A 20870-nucleotide genomic window follows, 5' to 3' on the forward strand; every position below is an offset into this window, starting at 1 on the left:
ATGAAGGACCGGCTCATTCATGCTGATTAAGCCGGCCCTTGGGGACTACGGATTCAGCGTTTATATCTACAGATTCATTATGAGCCGGATGGCTTTAAGATGGATTGGAAGAAAATCTTTCAAGGGTCATTACTTATGCTCATAAAAGTCAAGTCTACAGCATATTCATCATAAACAGTAGACTTGGGGGCTGGCAGGATGTGCATAATTTACTAAGGAAGAGCTCATACCTCAAATTTCAGATGCATTTGTTTACCATCTCAACTTCAACGTTGCGGCTGGAGTTCACTTGGCTGAGATAGCCAGAATATACCTCACCAATGCTAAGGTGAGAGTAGTTGGCAACGTCAAGCTTCACCTTTCGCCATTGGATGTGTTCCTCCTTGGCAGAATGTTTAGCCAAAACTGTTGGCCTTCCCAGCTCTTGATAGCTGGTGTTGGTGATCACCACATCATCATCATGGGTGATGGCCGTCTTCACTGGACTTGAAGTTTTCGGGTTTAAAGAAGCATCACTGGCTCGCTCCATTGGCGGGTCAGAAGTCACCGGTGGGTCATCAAGAATCGGCTCTGATGATGGAGGAACAGGGTCCTTCGATGCTGCCGTTTGTGGCTCCGGTTCACCAGCTTTAGGGTCTTCAGCTGGTTTATTCACTTTGGCCTTCTTACTAGGCTTGGCTTGTCCACTGCATAAGTCATAAGAGATCAATACAAGTGTCAAGAAGGATAAATGAAGCAAAGTAAAAAATTGTTATTACCCGGGGGTAGTCTTGAAAGCCGGCAAGTGTGATTGGGATGAGTCGCTAGAGGAGGAACAAGAAGTTTCCTGATAATTGGAGTTGGAGGAATTTAGTGGTTGACGAGTGAGACCCGCCATAGGATATAAAGAGTTTAAGTTAGGGGTGGCCTCATTCCGGTGCTTCCTCAGCATATTCGGTAAGCCGGAGGATAGTTCTAGATCCTTGCTGGTCCTAGTCTATCGCCAGCTCTCATGCTGTTGTTGCTTCAAAAGAAAATCAGGATCCAGATGAGCTAAGGGGTGTGAAAAATCTTACTTTCATGGTTACTCTTCGGGTTTTCTGTCTTGGCAAAGGTCGGAGTCGGATGAGATAATAGTTACCTCTTCTTCAACAGCTTGACTGGTCCCCGTGTCATCCTGATGATAGTCAATGTCAATAAGGTGGTTGAAAAAGGAGCCAAGAGAGTCAAGGGCTACCTCCGACTCAGAGGAGTCGTCCAGCGCGAGCAGCTCAGAAGCGTTGGGCTTCTTTCCTTTCTTCTTCGTGGTTTTCTTAGCGACTTTTTTGGCTCTCCTGGCCCTCTTGGCAGCTTCATGATCATATTCTTTCTTCCAGAAGACGTCATCAGCCTGTAAACATCATCAAACTTGAGATAAAACAAAGCATTCAAAGGTGAAGACAAAGTAAAGAGAGTGGCGGCTTACCCCTGGTACCGGGTTAGACTTGCATAAAGGGCTCAGGCCCACCTTGCTGCAGTACGCTAGACTCTCATGCAGAAGCGACTTTGTCATCTCATTGATGGCGTCGTCAATAAGGTCATCAGAGTTGAGGCGCAGTGGATCTTTCTTGGCACCAGTGTAGGTGCACATCAAGCCGGAGCGGCGTCTTAAGGGGATGACCCACCATGAGACCCAGCATCGAACTAAGTCAATGCCGGTTAAGTTGTTGCCCAGCAGAGCCTTAATCTTGGCGATTCTAGGAGCGAGCTTCTTGCGTTCAGCAGTTGACAGCTTGTCAGGGAAAGGGTGATTTGGTTCCAGTCGCAGGGCGTGAAAGCCGCGCAGTGGATTCTCATCAACCGGTGAGGTATCTTTACAGTAGAAGCATGTCTGGTTCCCGTCTTTGGGGTGACTCGACAGGTGCGCATATGGGAAAATAGCATCTCTCCGTCTTTGGATTGTGATCCCACCGAGCTCCAAGTTGGGTCCATTGGAATACTCATTCTGGCGGTTTAAGTAAAAGTACTCTCTGAATAATTCCGCAGTGGGCTCCTCTTGAAGATAGACTTCGCAGAATACTTGAAAATTGCATATGTTAGACACGGAATTGGGTTCGATGTCTTGAGGATGCAGGTTGAAGAAATGCGGAATGTCCCTGAAGAACTTAGAGTCGGGCAGTGAGAAGCCCCGGTTCATATGGTCAGTAAAGACAATGACTTCGCCTTCCTTTGGATGAGGTTTCTCTTCTGACAGCTTAAGAGCGCGGTAAGACATGACAGACTTCTTCGGCAAGTAACCGGTTTTCACAAAGTCTTCAAGCGTGTTTTCTGTGACGATGGAAGGAACCCAGTTGCAGGAAGTGGTCGTCTTGGGTGCCATTGTGGAAGTGGTTGCTTTAGGCGCCATTATGGAAAAGGGAGCCTAAAAAGAAAAAAGAACAAATTTGTCGGTTCAAGTTAAGCCGGACGGAAAAAATTACAACATGTATGCAAAATGGCGGCTTAAAAATGGGCCTAGTGGTATATGACTAATTACAGCGGGTTATGTAAGCCGCCATGAGCAGTTTGATATCTATCAAAGGAGAAATCTATGGAGCATCGAAGTTACTTATAGCCGGTGGTATGAGCCGCCATGGTTAAGTGGATGTATCAAGATGCAGTTTTGACTAAGTACCGTACAAACAGGTTTCACAGATTGCAAACTATTATTTTGGATCAGCGATAGTTCAAAAAAAGAAAAATAATCAAGACCTAATACCAGTGTAGGGAAGTTCGTAAGCTCTAATGAGATCTATTTTCCATGGAAAAGGGGTCCGCTGGTATTGAGGATAAAGGCAAAACTACTGCCGCACAAGTTCTATGCCGTTTTCAGATCAAAAGGAGCTACGATGGAGGAACTAAGAAGAAACTACGAAGGACACGATGAACAGCTGAAACCCTAATGCGATCGGACGCGTTCGAGGAGGAGCACTTACAGGTGCAGATCCAACTACGGTGGAGCGTTGGAGTACTCTGATCCGACACAGGTTGATGCAGCGGCCAAGGTCGAGGAGGACGAGGTGCTTCACGGCGGCGGAGCTCGAGCGGAAAAAGGTCACGCGAGGAAGAAGATGATGGATAGGGGAGAATGAGAAGAGACCGGTCGAGACTATTTATAAGTAGAAGGCTAATAAGTGGCCACGAAAAACGAGGAGGCCAAAACATGGTTATCCAGCGGCCCAGGCGCCTCGATTCTTGGGGCGGTTATTAAGATAAGGATCCGTTGAGACATTGATGGATTTTGTGTGCAGTAAATGACAGGTGACGTCATGGCAGGTTATCGCGATCTCAGGAAGTGACGTCATGGCGGGTTACAAATTCTCGCACAAGAGAGAAGAGTAGATTTTTTCTAAGTGTTTAAGATTGACATGAGCAAGTTCAAATCAACCTGGGGCCTAATGTTGGGGATATAACTATTGGTATGACCTGCCCAGGAGGGGCCGGGTTATACCTACGGTGACTATTAATATGAAGCCCATTAAGACATTAAAGATAGTGGTTAACAGCCAAGGGCCCAAGGCCCAAGGGCGACTTAGGGCCCGTAGGTATAAACCGTCATATGTAAGACTTGTATTATAAGGCATGTAAAGTAGTCACCGAGCCGAACACGTTGTCTATGAGCCGGTCGGGACTCTGTGAGCCGCTGGGTGTTAACCTGTGTATATAAAGGGACGACCCAGCGGCGGTTCAGGGTAAGAAACAACAGATCGAAAGCTAGGTCAAGAGGATTCGCTCCCTGGTAATCGAGACATAAGCAATACCACCCAAAACTGGATCGTAGGCTTTTACCTTCACCGCAAGGGGCCGAACCAGTATAATTCCTGTGTCCTTTGTCTCGTTTAACCCCTTTAAGCTAACCTAGAGGCGATGTCTCCATGACTAAGTCCTTTCACGAGGACATCTGCCGTGACTATTCCATGACACTATTCAAAATTATCCAACAAAAATTCTGTCTAGAAAATAGAACAGAAAAAGAAATGCCTCTGAAAAGTATAAAGTTCATGAATTTTATTCATGTCTTCCCGCTGCAAATAAATAAAAGTGCTCTTTTTTTAAAGTAAATAGAATTAAGGTGCAATTAAAATTTAAAGAGCATGTTAAAATAATTATTTAAACAACTATGATCCTATTATTTTTATGACCAACGTTGTTAATAACATGATCACGATTTGTTATTGTTATAAAAGGTGTTGTAACACCTCAGATTCGATGCGTCAGGTGTCTTCCATTTATTCGTCGTTGTTGCCATGTCATGTGCTTGCGTGTTGCATTTTGCCATGTCATCATCTGCATTGCATCCTCATGTTTTCAAAACTTGCATCCGGTCTTTTTCCCCGTTGTCTGTTTCGCGATCCGACACTCTCGCCGCGCCCGTCGCCTCTCAGACCTTGTTTCATGAGCGGGAGAAAAACGTTCTTGGAATGGACCGAGATTTTCCGAGTGGCCTTGGTATAGCACCGTAGACCGCCCGTCAAATTTCGTTCCATTTAGAGGTCGTTTGATGCCCCAATGGTTAATCGCGTAGCCAGAAACCCCTCTCTCTTTGCAGCCCAGCCCCTCTCCACCACAGCCCATGAGCCCATCTAAACCCCCTCCATGCTCTCGGCCGTTCGATCGTGATCGTGTGGGCGAAAACCGCTCCTAATTTGGACTCTCCTAGCTCCCTCTACCTATAAATTAGCCCCCTCACCCGAAATTCGCGGATGAACCCTAGCCTAGCCTCTCCCTGCGCCGCCGGACAAATCCTCCCGCGCCACACATGTCCACCAGCCACGTCACCCGGCCAATCAAAGGCCGCCACCTCAGCATCCGCCGCCTCCGTGCCCAATCCCCGCCTGCCACGTCGCCCCTTCGGCCCCCCACCACCGTCGCGGCCTGCTAGGCCCATCATGGGCCCGCGCGAGCCCGCCGCCGCCCAGCGTCGCCCCGCGTCTGCACCGCCGCGCCCCATGCACCAGCCCGCTCCACTGTTGTCGGACCTCGCCGCCGCCGTTCGCCGGAACCCCTCTGCCTCGCTGCCTCGGCTCCTCCGGTGACCCCCCCCCCACTGACCTCGTCGTCGTTCCACTCGCGTCGCCGCCGCCGTAGCTCTGCCCTGCCCCGTCGACCCCTCGCCGCTCCAACCGCAGCCTTGCCGTCGTGGAGTTCGTCGCCGCCGGTCGCCTCCGCCCCGGATCCGGGCTGTCCTCGTCGCCCACGACCAGGTCCGGCCATCTCCGACGCCCACAGCCTCCTCCCCGGCCTTTCTCGCCGCTGTCGGAGCCCCTACCGTCCGCCGCCGCCTCGCTCGTCCTCTGCTTCGAGGAGCAGGACGACGTTGTCGCCCGCCTGGGCTTCCTCCTCTATGTGGGCCTCCCAGGGCCCAGCTCCGCCAGCCCAGCTGTCGGGCCTGCTTCCCTCTCCACCAACTGGGCCAAGCCCATGGGTGAGCTGCCGCTAAGCCTCGCCCCGTCCGAAAACTGCTAAGTCCCAAATTTTGCATATTATGTGTGCTACTTTGACATGCCATAACTTGATGCTCGATGTTCCGATTTGTGCGTTTAATATATCAGAATGTTCATTGGGAGATTCTCTTCATTTTATTCCATTGTGCTATGCTCATTTGAGTTCATCTTGATGCCCTAATCATCGTTGCAAGAGTGATATATGATGTTAACCTGCTGAAACAGTTATAACTTGTTGTTTTGTCTTTTTCTTTGCATTTTGTGTGTGCATCTTATGAGCTTGATGTCTACATGAGTTTTGAGCTACATCATGTCATCTTTACAGAGGTGCAATCCATGTATTTTTGTGAGTTTTGTAGTGAGTGCATCTAGCTCGTGAAGTAGGGTACTTGTTGCTGTTGTTTTCCTAGGCTGAATCTGTTATATCATGGTGCTATGTAAACCTGCTGCTACAAGTCATTATATGCATAATCTGGAGATGTTCACTAATGATGTTTTGTTTTACATGTCATGCTCTATCCATCCATGCCCTTGGTTGCATTTATAGCCTGCTGCAGCTTGTTGTAATCTTGCACTCAAGTTGCTAAATAATGTTGTTGTAAGCATGGTAACATTAAGTTCAGTTTTGTCATGTGCTTTGCTAGTGATCCATGCACCCTATGAGTATGCTATTGTCATTCTTAGTTTCATAAACATGTCTTCTTACTGTTGGTTACCTTTTCATGCCATGTATTGCTCTGTGGTGAGTGGTAAAAGCTCACCAACATGCCTACTTATCGTTGTTCCTGCCATGTCTGAATCTGTCATATCACTTGCCATGTTTGCATGGATGCTACCATGTTTTCTGTTGATCTTTGGAATTAGTTCAGTAAGCGAGTTTTGCTTTGTATTTAGTAGTAGCATTCCATTCCTTTTTTTGCCATGTCCTTTTGAGCATGTTATAATGATTTCTGGAGATAGCTCAGTGTTCATGTTTTGTCATGCTTTACCTGTACATCATGCCCATGCCTTTTGTTTTTATGTTGAGGTGCTGTAGCGTATTGTTTTGATGCTTGCTAGATGCCTAGTTGCTGTTTTGGACAGCTTGTCCTTTAAACTTGTTTCATGTGTATGTGTTGAACCGTTGCTCCGTTTTGAGTGTGCTCTATATGAAACTTGCTTAGAATTGCATGTAGTTTCATATTACCTTCTTGCATCCTTGTTTTGGGTGTGTTTGCTTGATGTTTGTATGCATTTTGCATCAATGCCATGTTTATCTTGTTTTGCTCATATCTTCTAGGTCATAGCTCCGAACTAAATGAACTTTATATGCAACTTGACTAGAATTTCGTGTAGATCATCATGGTGCATTTTAACTTGTTGTTTAACAACTTGAACATAAGGTTTTTTTAGATCTGGACCAATTTCGAAATTTGCATATGAGGACTTACCGGATTTATTATATGTTGTTTCCGGCCTCATTTAACCTTGCTTTGATGTGTTGTTCTTGTATGCATCATATCTTACCATGAGTAGCTTCATGTAGTCTTGTCTTGCATCATACTTGGTTGAGCATCATGCCATGTCTATGTGTGGTGTGTTTACCATGTTGTGTGCTTCTTCTCGATAGTTCCTGTTTCGTTGCGATCGTGAGGATTCGTTCATCTATGCTTGGTTCGGCTTCATCCATTCGTCTTCTTCATGGACTCATTCTTCTTCCTTGCGGGATTTCAGGCAAGATGACCGTCACCTTGGATCTCACTACTATCATTGCTATGCTAGTTGCTTCGTTTTGTCGCTTTGCTGCGCTACCTATCACCTGTTCTTCAAGCCTCCCAATTTGCCATGTCAGCTTCTAACCTTTTTCACCCTTCCTAGCAAACCGTTGCTTGGCTATGTTACCGCTTTGCTCAGCCCCTCTTATAGCATTGTTAGTTGCAGGTGAAGTTGGAGATTGCTCCATGGTGGACGGGATTATGTTGGAATATCACAATATCTCTTATTTAATTAATGCATCTATATACTTAAGGGTGGAAGACTCGGCCTTATGCCTGGTGTTTCATTCCACTCTTGTCGCCCTAGTTTCCGTCATACCGGTGTTATGTTCCTTGATTTCGCGTTCCTTACGCGGTTGGGTGATTTATGGGACCCCCTTGACTGTTCGCTTTGAATAAAACTCCTCCAGAAAGGCCCAACCTTGGTTTTACCATTTGCCTCACCACCACCTATACCCTTCCCGGGGAGCTTCTCTAGTTTCTTTAGAACACTCCTTTGCCCATATCATAATATCCTTTATTCATGTGGCTCTTAGGATCTTTGGTCTAGTTGTTTCAATTAATATCCTTTGATTGCATGCTTCAATCGGTATCTTTTGATTTCTTGATTGCTTGTGCCTCTCATTGTTATGTCCTTGTGGCATGTCATTCTTTAGCAATCTTTGTGCCTCAATATAGTTTGTATTCCTCCAAGTATTTACCGTTGGATATGTGTATTGCATTCTACTTTCTTGTGAAGAAATACACAATTTATGGAGGACCACAATTTATAGCTTTTCACCCATTTTGGCAATCGATGCCAATGGGGGAGAAGTTTCAGAGAGTTTTGTGGAGAAGTTTAGAGAGTTATTTCTTCTTGCTTTGGTTTTGTTCCTTAGCATTTGCATCTCATATGCATGCACTATTGGTTGTTGCATTGCATAGTGAAGCATAATTCCTTATATAAACTCTCTTGAAAGTGATTGTCATCAATTACCAAAATGGGGGAGATTGAAAGAACATGCGGTGCTCCCATGTTTGGTTTTGGTAATTGATGACGATCTCTATGGACTAATGGTTATCTTGAGTTATATTTAAAGGATTTGTCCATAGGCTTTTCTTGAAGTCCATGTGTTGGTTTCAAGGAGTTTATGAGTTGACCAAGGTGCTATTAAGGAATTATCCAAAGATTGGTCATGTGAGTGTTGACCTTATTGCAAGCATGTCTTGAAGAAGAAGATTGTGTGATCATTCATGTTTACCTTCAAGACATCATCCAAATGAAGAGAGTTGGAAAGATTCAAGGTTGATCAAGACTAAGTCAAGAGTGAATCAAGTTGATCAACTCACAAAGCGTAGAAGATGTACCGAGAGGGATCAAGTGATCCCATGGTATGGTAAGCAATGTCCATTGCACTTTGTGTACTAACCCATGGTCTATGTGAGAGTTCTATGTGGGGTTAGGTACGTGTCCATGGGCTTGCATCAAGAGGAAGATATCATACAACCCATGGAAAGGATGACATCAAGTGGTGATCGTCATCAAGATTGTCGTTTGCAAGTTCAAGTGGAGCATCACGAAGAGATCAAGTTCTTGAATCTTGCCATCCATTATGGTGTCAATGGACTTGTGAAGATGTGCCTAAGAGTGGCTCACCCATAGTGGACTATGGGGGAGCAATCATCTAGTCTTCATCGAGCCAACGGAATCAAGAAAGGTGGTCCAACTTGAGGGAGTCAAGATCGTCTTCATCTAGCTCAAGTGGACCATGTGCAAGGCAAAGGTTTTCCCTTGATAGGTTTTCTATTTTACCGGTCTCGTGGTGGTAGTTGGGAGACCGAGTTATAGGATCGTTAGCCGTACTATCAAGGGGGGCTCTCAAGTTGGTAGCTTGATCGTATCATTAGTAGAGAGCTCAAACCATTGCATACTTGCATCATGTTTCTTGGTTCTTGTTGGGTTATCTTTGTGAGTCTTATAGCTTATGGTCATCTTGATGACAAGCTTGAGTTCATCGAAAACGGAGTTCGCATGCGTCTTCTATGATGTTTTCGGTGTTGGAGGTTTTACCGGTCTTATCCGATGAAGGGTTCTCACCATTTTATTTTGGGACTTTTCTCATTTGCTTATTATTGACATTTCTATCAAGATTGTGTTAGCCCATGTCGTTAGCTTTCCAACAAACTTGGTTTCGTTGAATTCGGAGTCCGTTTGCAAAAGTTGTGGCTGTTTTGGTAAAGGTTGCAGCGGTACTACCACGACTAGAGCGGATGTAATTTTTTACTACCGCTCCAGAGCAGTACTATCGCGGCTCCTAAGTGGTAGTACCGCTCCGGACAAAAATCTCGTGTTTTGCTCAGCGAAAGTAGGCATAGAAGTATTTTTTTTTAGTACCGCGGTAGACCGTGAGGTCGAGCGGTAGTACCGTGAGGTCGAGCGGTAGTACCGTGAGGACGAGCGGTACTACCGCTCCGACGGTTCTTCTGGCCTTTTTGCCTCCTCGCTATTGTGTTTCGAAGGGGTACTACTGCCCTAGCGGTAGTACCGCTCCTTAGAGCGGTAGTACCGCTCTGTGCGGGCTATGAGCATAACGGTTGGATTCGGGAGCTCCTATAAAAGGGGGTCTTCTTCCCCATTCAACCTTATCCTTTGAGCTCGTGTTCTTCCCCCATTGTTGACCTTCTTCGAGCTTGCTAACTCTCAATCCCTCCAATGATTCTTGCTAGTTCTTGAGGGAAAAGAGAAAGGAGATCTAGATCCACGTTTCCACCAATCACTTTCTCCTCTAAGTGAGGGGAACCCCTTGGATCTAGATCTTGGAGTTCTTCATGATCTTCTTTCGTTCTTCCTCTCATTTTCCTCCCTAGCATTAGTTGCCTTGGTGGGATTTGGGAGAGAAGGGCTTGGGCACTCTGTGTGCCCTTGCCATTGCATTTGGTGCATCGGTTTGAGTTCTCCACGTGATACGTGGAAGTTACAAGTTGAGAAGCTTATTACTCTTGGGTGCTTGGTGCCCTTGAGCTTGTTCCTCTTGGGTGCTTGGGCGCCCTAGACGGTTGGTGGTGTTCGGAGCTAAATCATTGTGGTGTAAAGCTTCGGGCAAGCGTCGGGGTCTCCAATTAGGTTGTGGAGATCGCCTCGTGCAATTTGACGGGTTCCGGTGACCGCCCCCAAGGGTTGCCAAAGTGTACGGGTTCGGTGACCGCCCCCAAAGGTTGCCATTTTTATGGGTTCGGCGACCGCCCTCAAGGGTCCCTTAGTGGAATCATGGCATCTTGCATTGTGCGAGGGCGTGAGGAGATTACGGTGGCCCTAGTGGCTTCTTGGGGAGCATTGTGCCTCCACACCGCTCCAAACGGAGATTAGCATCCGCAAGGGTGTGAACTTCGGGATACATCATCGTCTCCGCATACCTCGGTTATCCCTTACCCGAGCCCTTTACTTATGCACTTTACTTTGTGATAGCCATATTGTTCTTGTCATATATCTTGCTATCACATAGTTGCTTATCTTGCTTAGCATAAGTTGTTGGTGCACATAGGTGAGCCTAGTTGTTGTAGGTTTTGTGCTTGACAAATTAACCATTAGGTTTATTCCGCATTTGTTCAAGCCTAAACTGTAATTATTTTAAAATGCCTATTCACCCCCCTCTAGGTGACATCCACGATCTTTCAATTGGTATCAGAGCCTCGTCTCTCTTTGTTAGGCTTAACCGCCTAGAGAGTAAAGATGTCAACTAGGGGATTAGGATTCTCTGACACTCTTAGTTTTGATGGCACAAATTTTGATGTTTGGGTAATTCGCATGCTTAACCTCTTTAGGGTCATGGACCCAAATTTAGAGTGAATTGTAGATATGGGTTTTTCTCCTCCAAAGGATCCCCAAAGATTATCTTTAGAGGATGAGAAAAACTCTTATCTCAATGCTCAAGCTTCTAATGTGCTTTTCGATGCTTTGAGCAATGTAGTTATATTTCAACTCATGCCGTTCCGGGATGCTCATGAGTTATGGACAAAGCTTCAAGATAAATATGGTGTGTCCAAGATTTGTGGGGATGATTGTTCTCCCTCCTCCTCCGGTCGTATAGTCTTCTCAACTTCTTCTACTTCACCTACATGTGGTTTGCCACAAGGTAATGATATGGTGAGTAGTGTTGGTCATTGCAATGATGATAGTATGCTTATTGTGGATGATCCTTCATCACTGTATTATTGCAATGCTCCTTCTTTGGGCTTTAACACTTCAAGCACTCCAAATGTTTCACATGCTTGTGTTGATAGTCCTTGCATATCATGTAGAAATTTCTTGACTAAATCTCATGATGATATGCTTGCTATGTCTTGTTGCCATGATAAAAATGCATCTATTTCCTCGAATTGTTGTGCTAACAATGTAGAGGAAACCCAACACTCCATGGAACAAGATGTGGTGTTTAATGGTGCCTCAAGGGATCCTATACCATCATCTATTGCTTTTTGCCTTATGGCTAAGGCGTCAAAGGTATCTCCTACTTTGTACCCCAATATGTCTCTTGATGATGATGTTGATGCTAATGATGATGAGGATAATGATGAAGAGAATGATAATGTTGCCTCCTTAAAAACTAAGGGGGGAATGATTTTTAAAGCTCTTCATAAAAATAAAATCGATGCATCCAACTTCATGGAAATAATGTCCATTGCCATTGATGGCAAGAAATACATTGAGGAGTTGGAATCTCATCTAGAGGAGCATGAGGTAACCATTGAGAAAATGGAAGCTCATGGGCGTGATTACGCAAATGAGATCGCGGAGCTATCTCAAGCTCTTGAACATGAACAAACCACCTCCGAATCTCTTGAGGAGACTTTTTCTCTAGAATTATCTAGAGTGAGGGAATCTCATGACAGAACTCTTGAGGTGGCCAATGATTTCAAAACTAAAAATGCTAAGCTTGAAGTTGCTCATGCTAGACTCCTTGAGGACTTTGAGCACCTCGAAAATGGCTCAAGGGTCATCAAGGGTGAGCTCATCAAACTCGTCGAGTCTCATGCTCAACTTGAAGCTTCTTATTTAAAAGAGCTTGCTAAGTTTCCACCTCCTATTGTTGTTAATGATGATGCTTGTGCTACTAACTCTATTACTTGTGAAGCATCCATTTTGAAGGAGAATGTTGAGCTACGGGCTCAACTTGAGTTGCTATCTAGCAATTATGGGAAATTGGAAGAAAGCCATGAATGACGATCTTCTAGTATCCCATAATGTGCTAAAGATATCTCATGAGGCCATGATTGCTAAGGTAACATCTAGTGAGCCTCATGTTGATAGTAGCACCACTTCTAGTCAAAATACTATATTGCCATGTGCTAGTCCTTGTAATTCATCTACTCACAATGTTGGTACATCTTGTGATGAATTGCTTTCCTTGCCTTGTTGCTCTAACGATGAAGCTTATACTTCCTCTAGTACTTGTGTTGAGACTAACCATGTAGAGGAAATCAAAGAGCTCAAGGCCCAAGTCACTTCTTTGAAGAAAGACTTGGAAAAGAGTTATGAAGGGAAATCCACACTCAACAATATCTTGAGTGTGCAAAAATCCCCCAATGACAAAGGTGGACTTGGATTCAACTCCAATAAGAAGAAGAAGAAGTCCAAGAGCAACAAGAAGAAGGGCCAAAAACAAGTCAAGAATTCGGCCAAGATTATTTGCTTCAAGTGCAAAATTGAAGGGCATCATGTTAGATATTGCCCATTGAAGAAGAATGCCATTGGTGACAAGCAACAAGGGAAGAGGCCACAAGTTCAATCTCATGCTCAACCTCAAGTTGAAGAAAGGCCACTTCCCAAGAAGACTCAAGTTAATGCCTCTCTTGTTGAGAAATCAAGTGAGAAGAAAATGAAGAGTAGACGTTGCTACTTATGTCGTGAGAAAGGTCACCTCGCTTCTTCATGCACTAGTGGTAACTTATCCAACCCAATTATTATTGATGATATCTATTCTCTTGGGAAGGATAAGGTTGGCAATGTGTTTGCCAAGTTTGTTGGTACTCAAAGTGGTGTCAAGAAAAGAACCATTTGGGTTGCCAAGCCTATTGTGACTAACCTCTTAGGACCCAACTTGGTTGGGGACCAACAAGCTCAAACTTTATCAATAGGTGTTGTTGGAGGGCATTGGAGACTTCGCTACATTATGAAGAATTAAGGGGACTTCATCATTCTTATTGTCTCAAGCCAAGTCAATTGGATTATCAAGTTTCTATCTTATATCCAATGTGCCTCCTTGCGGTAACTTGTACTTAAATTGTTTACATTGAAAGTTACTTTCCCCCATGCATGTGTTGGTTTTGTTCCTTGCATGTGTTTGTATATGTTGTGCTTCCAACTTTCTTATCTTGAGCAATCATGTATGTGTGTGTTGGTTTGCACATCATGTACGTGTGTGTTGTGCATTGAGCCTTTTTGCTTCTTGTGTGTATCCTAGTTGGCTCGTGTGAGAGATTAATGGAACATCCCATTTTGGGGGAGTGATGTGCTTTGTGCACCTCACAATCCTATAAATGTGTGTACATGAGGAATACCATCTAGTATTGATATTACAAGATTATCTAGTCGCTAGGTGATATATCTCTCATGAGAAACTCAAATTCTAAAAATTCCATTGATTATCTCGTGTTGGATCCTCTTATTGCCTCTTTTTAAGTTCTTATTGGTATCACATTATGGGGGAGTAATATGCTATGTGCATATTACAAGCCTAGAAAATGTGTACATTTGAGATAGTGTCTCCTAGAATTGATATTGTAAATTATATTGTTCCTAGGTGACATGTTAGCTCTACAAGTGGCAATTTGCTTGTGTTTGTTGTGAAGATGATGTTGGATGTCCTTGTTATCTACCACCGGGATTTATTTTCAAATACTTCTTGTCTTTGACAATTGGTAGTCACTTATGTGTGGTAGAATTTGTTGATCATCTTTACTTTGGTTTGTCTTTATTTGCCTTTTCTCTTGCCAAGGTTTGTGTCAACTCCCGTTGTCTTCCCTACCACTTGTGGATCTTGTTTATTTCTTGTTCTTGTCTAGTGTTTTTTAGATATAGTGAAAGTGGTGATCCCACCTTGTGCATTTTGTATTCAAATGCAAATCCTATATAATGCACAACTCGTGGGGGAGCTATCCTATTTTCTTTAGAACACTCTTCTTGTGATCCTTATCAAGTGTGTTTTGGTGGAAGGCAAGCCATTTCTTTTTGGTACTTTGTGCCATCATGAAACTTTGTTGAGAGCTTGGTTTGTTTGGAACCATCCTCTCTTTGGGAGTTTGACATCTTTAGTTTAGTGTGTATCAATGGATATCTCATTCCTTGATGTATCTTTAATGATATCTTCCAAGTGATGATTTCTCCATTTGGTATCCTTTTCACTTGGCATTTCTTTTCTTTTGGTTTCGGGTTTTGAAAGCCTTGAGCATGCATGTTTACTTCATGTATTTTATTTGGCTTGCTTTCTTTCTTTAACTCAATATATAGGGGAAACTCCACCTAGTCTCAATTTGGATGAGATGTGCATGAAATTCATTTTCATATCTATATGCACATATTTATGTGGAGTTTGTCCTATGTATTGGTGTTTCTAACTATTTGGTCCCGATGCGTTTGGGTACCGTTTAGTTTGTGTTGTTCTTCTAGGAACATTTGGAGATGCATTGGATGCTCAGCTCACTCACAAGGAAGGTGTCGTCACCATGTGCTTATTGGAGTCAAGCTAGGATGATCAATGAACTACTCTACCTTCAATTGGTTTCTACTACATCCTTCCAATGCTATCTCGGTATCAAGTATCATCATCTACTACATGCACACATTTATTGCATCAACCGCGTGTAGGTTGTATCATGGCATGTTATTCATTCTATCTTGTGATACTTGTTTCCTTTCTCAAAGCATCTCAACGATGATCTCATGTTGCTAGTTGTGATGTCTTTCATGGTTGTGTGGTAGGAATTCATCTATATCCAATAAGACCATATCTAGCCATGTGCTATGATTCCAAGCAAATATCTTATTGGTACATCTATGACTTCCTTTTGGATATCTTGTTCCTTCGTGTTGTAAATATTTCGGGTGTACATCCTTCTTTGTAGACATATATCATCATGATTTCATCTACCTAGAATCTTATACACTTGAGAGAAATTACATCTCTAGATGATATCCTTTCTTTCACGTCCACCTTGTCTTTCTTTTTTTATTTGGTGGCTCCGTGAAAGCTTTTGCCTTGAGTGCGTGTCCTCTATCGTTGCATATTGATGCACTCTTGTGTGGTGAAGATTATTTTCCTCATGCTTATCTTTATGAGGCTTTTGCCATCTTAATTGGTATCCCTCGTCTTGATGAGGCTTTCATCTTCTATCTTCACCACGGGTTGTCACAAGCATATGTTCTTTATATGCTTATTAGTAAGCTTGTGAACGCATTTGCTAGTTGTGCATGGGAATGATAGGCCTTGCACCGTGTGCCTCATTCTTTCAAGACTTTATTGATGCTTAATGCTCATCCGTACATTAGTCTTCTCAAGTGCATTGCCTTGACTCACACACATCATTTTGGTTGAGCCCATTCTTAAGTTGCCTCTTTTACTTGTTGCTCAATCATGTGTTTGTTGCAAGTACTAGGCTTTGTTTCCTATATGCTCACTTGCACTTGTTGTAAGTTTCTATTGATTTTGGGGGAGCTATGATCCTATTTTGTGCACTTTGTATCCAAATACAAATATTCCTATGTGTGCACAAATCACGGGGAGCTTCTCTAGTTTCTTTAGAACACTCCTTTGCCCATATCATAATATCCTTTATTCATGTGGCTCGTAGGATCTTTGGTCTAGTTGTTTCAATTGATATCCTTTGATTGCTTGCTTCAATCGGTATCTTTTGATTTCTTGATTGCTTGTGCCTCTCATTGTTATGTCCTTGTGGCATATCATTCTTTAGCAATCTTTGTGCCTCAATATAGTTTGTGTTCCTCCAAGTATTTACCGTTGGATATGTGTATTGCATTCCACTTTCTTGTGAAGAAATACACAATTTATGGAGGACCACAATTTATAGCTTTTCACCCATTTTGGCAATCGATGCCAATGGGGGAGAAGTTTCAGAGAGTTTTGTGGAGAAGTTTAGAGAGTTATCTCTTCTTGCTTTGGTTTTGTTCCTTAGCATTTGCATCTCATATGCATGCACTATTGGTTGTTGCATTGCATAGTGAAGCATAATTCCTTATATAAACTCTCTTGAAAGTGATTGTCATCAATTACCAAAATGGGGGAGATTGAAAGAACATGCGGTGCCCCCATGTTTGGTTTTGGTAATTGATGACGATCTCTATGGACTAATGGTTGTCTTGAGTTATATTTGAAGGATTTGTCCATAGGCTTTTCTTGAAGTCCATGTGTTGGTTTCAAGGAGTTTATGAGTTGACCAAGGTGCTATTAAGGAATTATCCAAAGATTGGTCATGTGAGTGTTGACCTTATTGCAAGCATGTCTTGAAGAAGAAGATTGTGTGATCATTCATGTTTACCTTCAAGACATCATCCAAATGAAGAGAGTTGGAAAGATTCAAGGTTGATCAAGACTAAGTCAAGAGTGAATCAAGTTGATCAACTCACAAAGCGTAGAAGATGTACCGAGAGGGATCAAGTGATCCCATGGTATGGTAAGCATTGTCCATTGCACTTTGTGTACTAACCCATGGTCTATGTGAGAGTTCTATGTGGGGTTAGGTACGTGTCCATGGGCTTGCATCAAGAGGAAGATATCATACAACCCATGGAAAGGATGACATCAAGTGGTGATCGTCATCAAGATTGCCGTGTGCAAGTTCAAGTGGAGCATCACGAAGAGATCAAGTGCTTGAATCTTGCCATCCATTGTGGTGTCAATGGACTTGTGAAGATGTGCCTAAGAGTGGCTCACCCATAGTGGACTATGGGGGAGCAATCATCTAGTCTTCATCGAGCCAACGCAATCAAGAAAGGTGGTCCAACTTGAGGGAGTCAAGATCGTCTTCATCTAGCTCAAGTGGACCATGTGCAAGGCAAAGGTTTGCCCTTGATAGGTTTTCTATTTTACCGGTCTCGTGGTGGTAGTTGGGAGACCGAGTTATAGGATCGTTTGCCGTACTATCAAGGGGGGCTCTCAAGTTGGTAGCTTGATCGTATCGTTAGTAGAGAGCTCAAACCATTGCATCCTTGCATCATGTTTCTTGGTTCTTGTTGGGTTATCTTTGTGAGTATTATAGCTTATGGTCATCTTGATGACAAGCTTGAGTTCATCGAAAACGGAGTTCGCATGCGTCTTCTATGATGTTTTCGGTGTTGGAGGTTTTACCGGTCTTATCCGATGAAGGGTTCTCACCATTTTCTTTTGGGACTTTTCTCATTTGCTTATTCTTGACATTTCTATCAAGATTGTGTTAGCCCATGTCGTTAGCTTTCCAACAAACTTGGTTTCGTTGAATTCGGAGTCCGTTTGCAAAAGTTGTGGCTGTTTTGGTAAAGGCTGCAGCGGTACTACCGCGACTAGAGCGGATGTAATTTTTTACTACCGCGGCTCCTGAGCGGTAGTACCGCTCCAGAGCAGTATTACCGCGGCTCCTAACCGGTAGTACCGCTCCGGACCAAAATCTCGTGTTTTGCTCAGCGGAAGTAGGCATAGAAGTATTTTTTTAGTACCGCTCGCAAGCAGTAGTACCGCTACCATTTGCGGTAGTACCGTGAGGTCGAGCAGTACTACCGCTCCGACGGTTCTTCTGGCCTTTTTGCCTCCTCGCTGTTGTGTTTCGAAGGGGTACTACCGCCCTAGCGGTAGTACCGCTCCTTGGAGCGGTAGTACTGCTCTGTGCGGGCTGTGAGCATAACGGTTGGATTCGGGAGCTCCTATAAAAGGGGGTCTTCTTCCCCATTCAGCCTTATCCTTTGAGCTCGTGTTCTTCCCCCATTGTTGACATTCTTCGAGCTTGCTAACTCTCAATCCCTCCAATGATTCTTGCTAGTTCCTGAGGGAAAAGAGAGAGGAGATCTAGATCCATGTTTCCACCAATCACTTTCTCCTCTAAGTGAGGGGAACCCCTTGGATCTAGATCTTGGAGTTCTTCGTGATCTTCTTTCGTTCTTCCTCTCATTTTCCTCCCTAGCATTAGTTGCCTTGGTGGGATTTGGGAGAGAAGGACTTGGGCACTCTGTGTGCCCTTGCCATTGCATTTGGTGCATCGATTTGAGTTCTCCACGTGATACGTGGAAGTTACAAGTTGAGAAGCTTATTACTCTTGGGTGCTTGGTGCCCTTGAGCTTGTTCCTCTTGGGTGCTTGGGCGCCCTAGACGGTTGGTGGTGTTCGGAGCTCAATCATTATGGTGTAAAGCTCCGGGCAAGCGTCGGGGTCTCCAATTAGGTTGTGGAGATCGCCGCGAGCAATTTGACGGGTTCCGGTGACCACCCCCAAGGGTTGCCAAAGTGTACGGGTTCGGTGACCGCCCCCAAGGGTTGCCATTTGTACGGGTTCGGTGACCGCCCTCAAGGGTCCCTTAGTGGAATCACGGCATCTTGCATTGTGCGAGGGCGTGAGGAGATTACGGTGGCCCTAGTGGCTTCTTGGGGAGCATTGTGCCTCGACACCGCTCCAAACGGAGATTAGCATCCGCAAGGGTGTGAACTTCGGGATACATCATCGTCTCCGCGTACCTCGGTTATATCTTACCCGAGCCCTTTACTTATGCACTTTACTTTGTGATAGCCATATTGTTCTTGTCATATATCTTGCTATCACATAGTTTCTTATCTTGCTTAGCATAAGTTGTTGGTGCACATAGGTGAGCCCAGTTGTTGTAGGTTTTGTGCTTGACAAATTAACCGTTAGGTTTATTCCGCATTTGTTCAAGCCTAAAGTGTAATTATTTTAAAACGCCTATTCACCCCCCCCCCTCTAGGCGACATCCACGATCTTTCAGCTTTGCTAGTCTTGATACCCATGGTAATGGGATTGCTGAGTCCTCGTGGCTCACAGATTACTACAACAACAGTTGCAGGTACAGGTTTTGCGACGATCATGGCGCGAGAGTGATGTTTGCTTGTTTTGGAGTTCTTCTTCTGCTTCTTCTCCGATCAGGGGATAGGTTCCAGGTCGGCAGCCTGGGCTAGCAGGGTGGATATTGTTTGAGTTTCTGTTTGTGTACCATCCGTAGTCGGATGTTGATCTCTTGTATGATGTTGATGTATTCTCGGGGCGTTTGTGCCTTATGTATGTATCCCCAACTATTATGTAATGGTTTGATGTAATGATATCCACCTTGCAAAAGCGTCTTCAAGATGCGCTTCTATCCTTGGTGGGACCTTCAAGTTCCTTTAGGATAGGGTCGCATCTTGGGCGTGACAGGTGCATTTATTCTACTTTTGCCCAATGGTGATATAGATTTAATTGCATAAATAGTTGTATGTTTAATTTTGACGAACGTTGGATTAATGCATGCAATTGTTGTTATGATCTCACCTCATTGTGGTTTCAGGAGGTTTCCACTTCATGAGTTGCCTCAGGGATGTTCCAACCCTCACAGATGATAACTACACTGAATGGAGAAAGAAAGTTGACTTGGCTTTTGTTTGTGCTGAGGTGTACTGGGTTGTGGACACCCCACAGCCGGTCAAACCACCAGAGCCAGTCAGAGGTGCAAAAGATGATGATGCTGCTTGGACGAAAAGGCAGAGGGAACATGCTCCAGTGGAGATGTCATATACCCTCGAAAACCAAAAGTGGCTCACCGCCAATAAAAAGTGCATGGCTTTCATAAAGAACACAATTGAGAATGCTATTGTGGGCTCAATTGCAGAGTGTACTTCTATATGGGAGTTTCTTGAAAAGATAAAGAGCCGGTTCACTGGTTCTTCAAATATATATGCTACCCAGTTGCTAAAGCAGCTGGTGACAGAAAAGTACACATGCGGTGGACATGGCATAAGAGAGCACATCCTCAGCATAAGCAACATGGCAACTAAGCTTAAACCCATGGATGCGGATTTGGAGCTCAAGCCTGCATTCTTTGTTTACCTGGTTATGGCTTCATTGTCGAAAGAGTTTGACACCTTTATTGTCAACTACAACATGTCGCATGAAAAATGGGACATTGAAAAGACTATAGCCATGTGTGTGCAAGAAGAGTAATGACTTAAAACCTCACATGGTGGTTTTATGAACTATGTGAAGGATAATAAGAAAAGAACTACAATCAGAATGGCAAAGGTCCCCCTTCAAAGCCACATGGAAAAGCTCAATATCAGCATCAGCAAAAGCCTTTCCCAATGGACAAAGATACATGCCTCCATTGTAAGCAGACTAGGCACTACAAGAAAGATTGCCCTGTTTGGCTAAAGTCAATAATGGCAAAGAGAGGTAACAACATTGTTTTCTTTGTAAATGAATCCTTGTATACACAGTTTTCGGAATCTACTTGGTGGATTGACTCAGGAGCAACTGTTCATGTTGCAAATTCATTACAGGGATTCCATTCGATGCGGACTACGCAAAGAAGCGAAAGATACATTGAAGTTGCAAATGGAGTTGAAGCGGAAGTTGAAGCTGTCGGCAACATCTCCTAGAGTTAGCTGATGGATTCATGCGTCTGCTTAGAGATGTTTTATATGTTCCTTCATGCCACAAAAACTTAATTAGTGT

The sequence above is a fragment of the Triticum aestivum genome, chromosome 6B (assembly GCF_018294505.1).
Source record: "Triticum aestivum cultivar Chinese Spring chromosome 6B, IWGSC CS RefSeq v2.1, whole genome shotgun sequence".
In the NCBI taxonomy this organism is placed as follows: Eukaryota; Viridiplantae; Streptophyta; class Magnoliopsida; order Poales; family Poaceae; genus Triticum; species Triticum aestivum.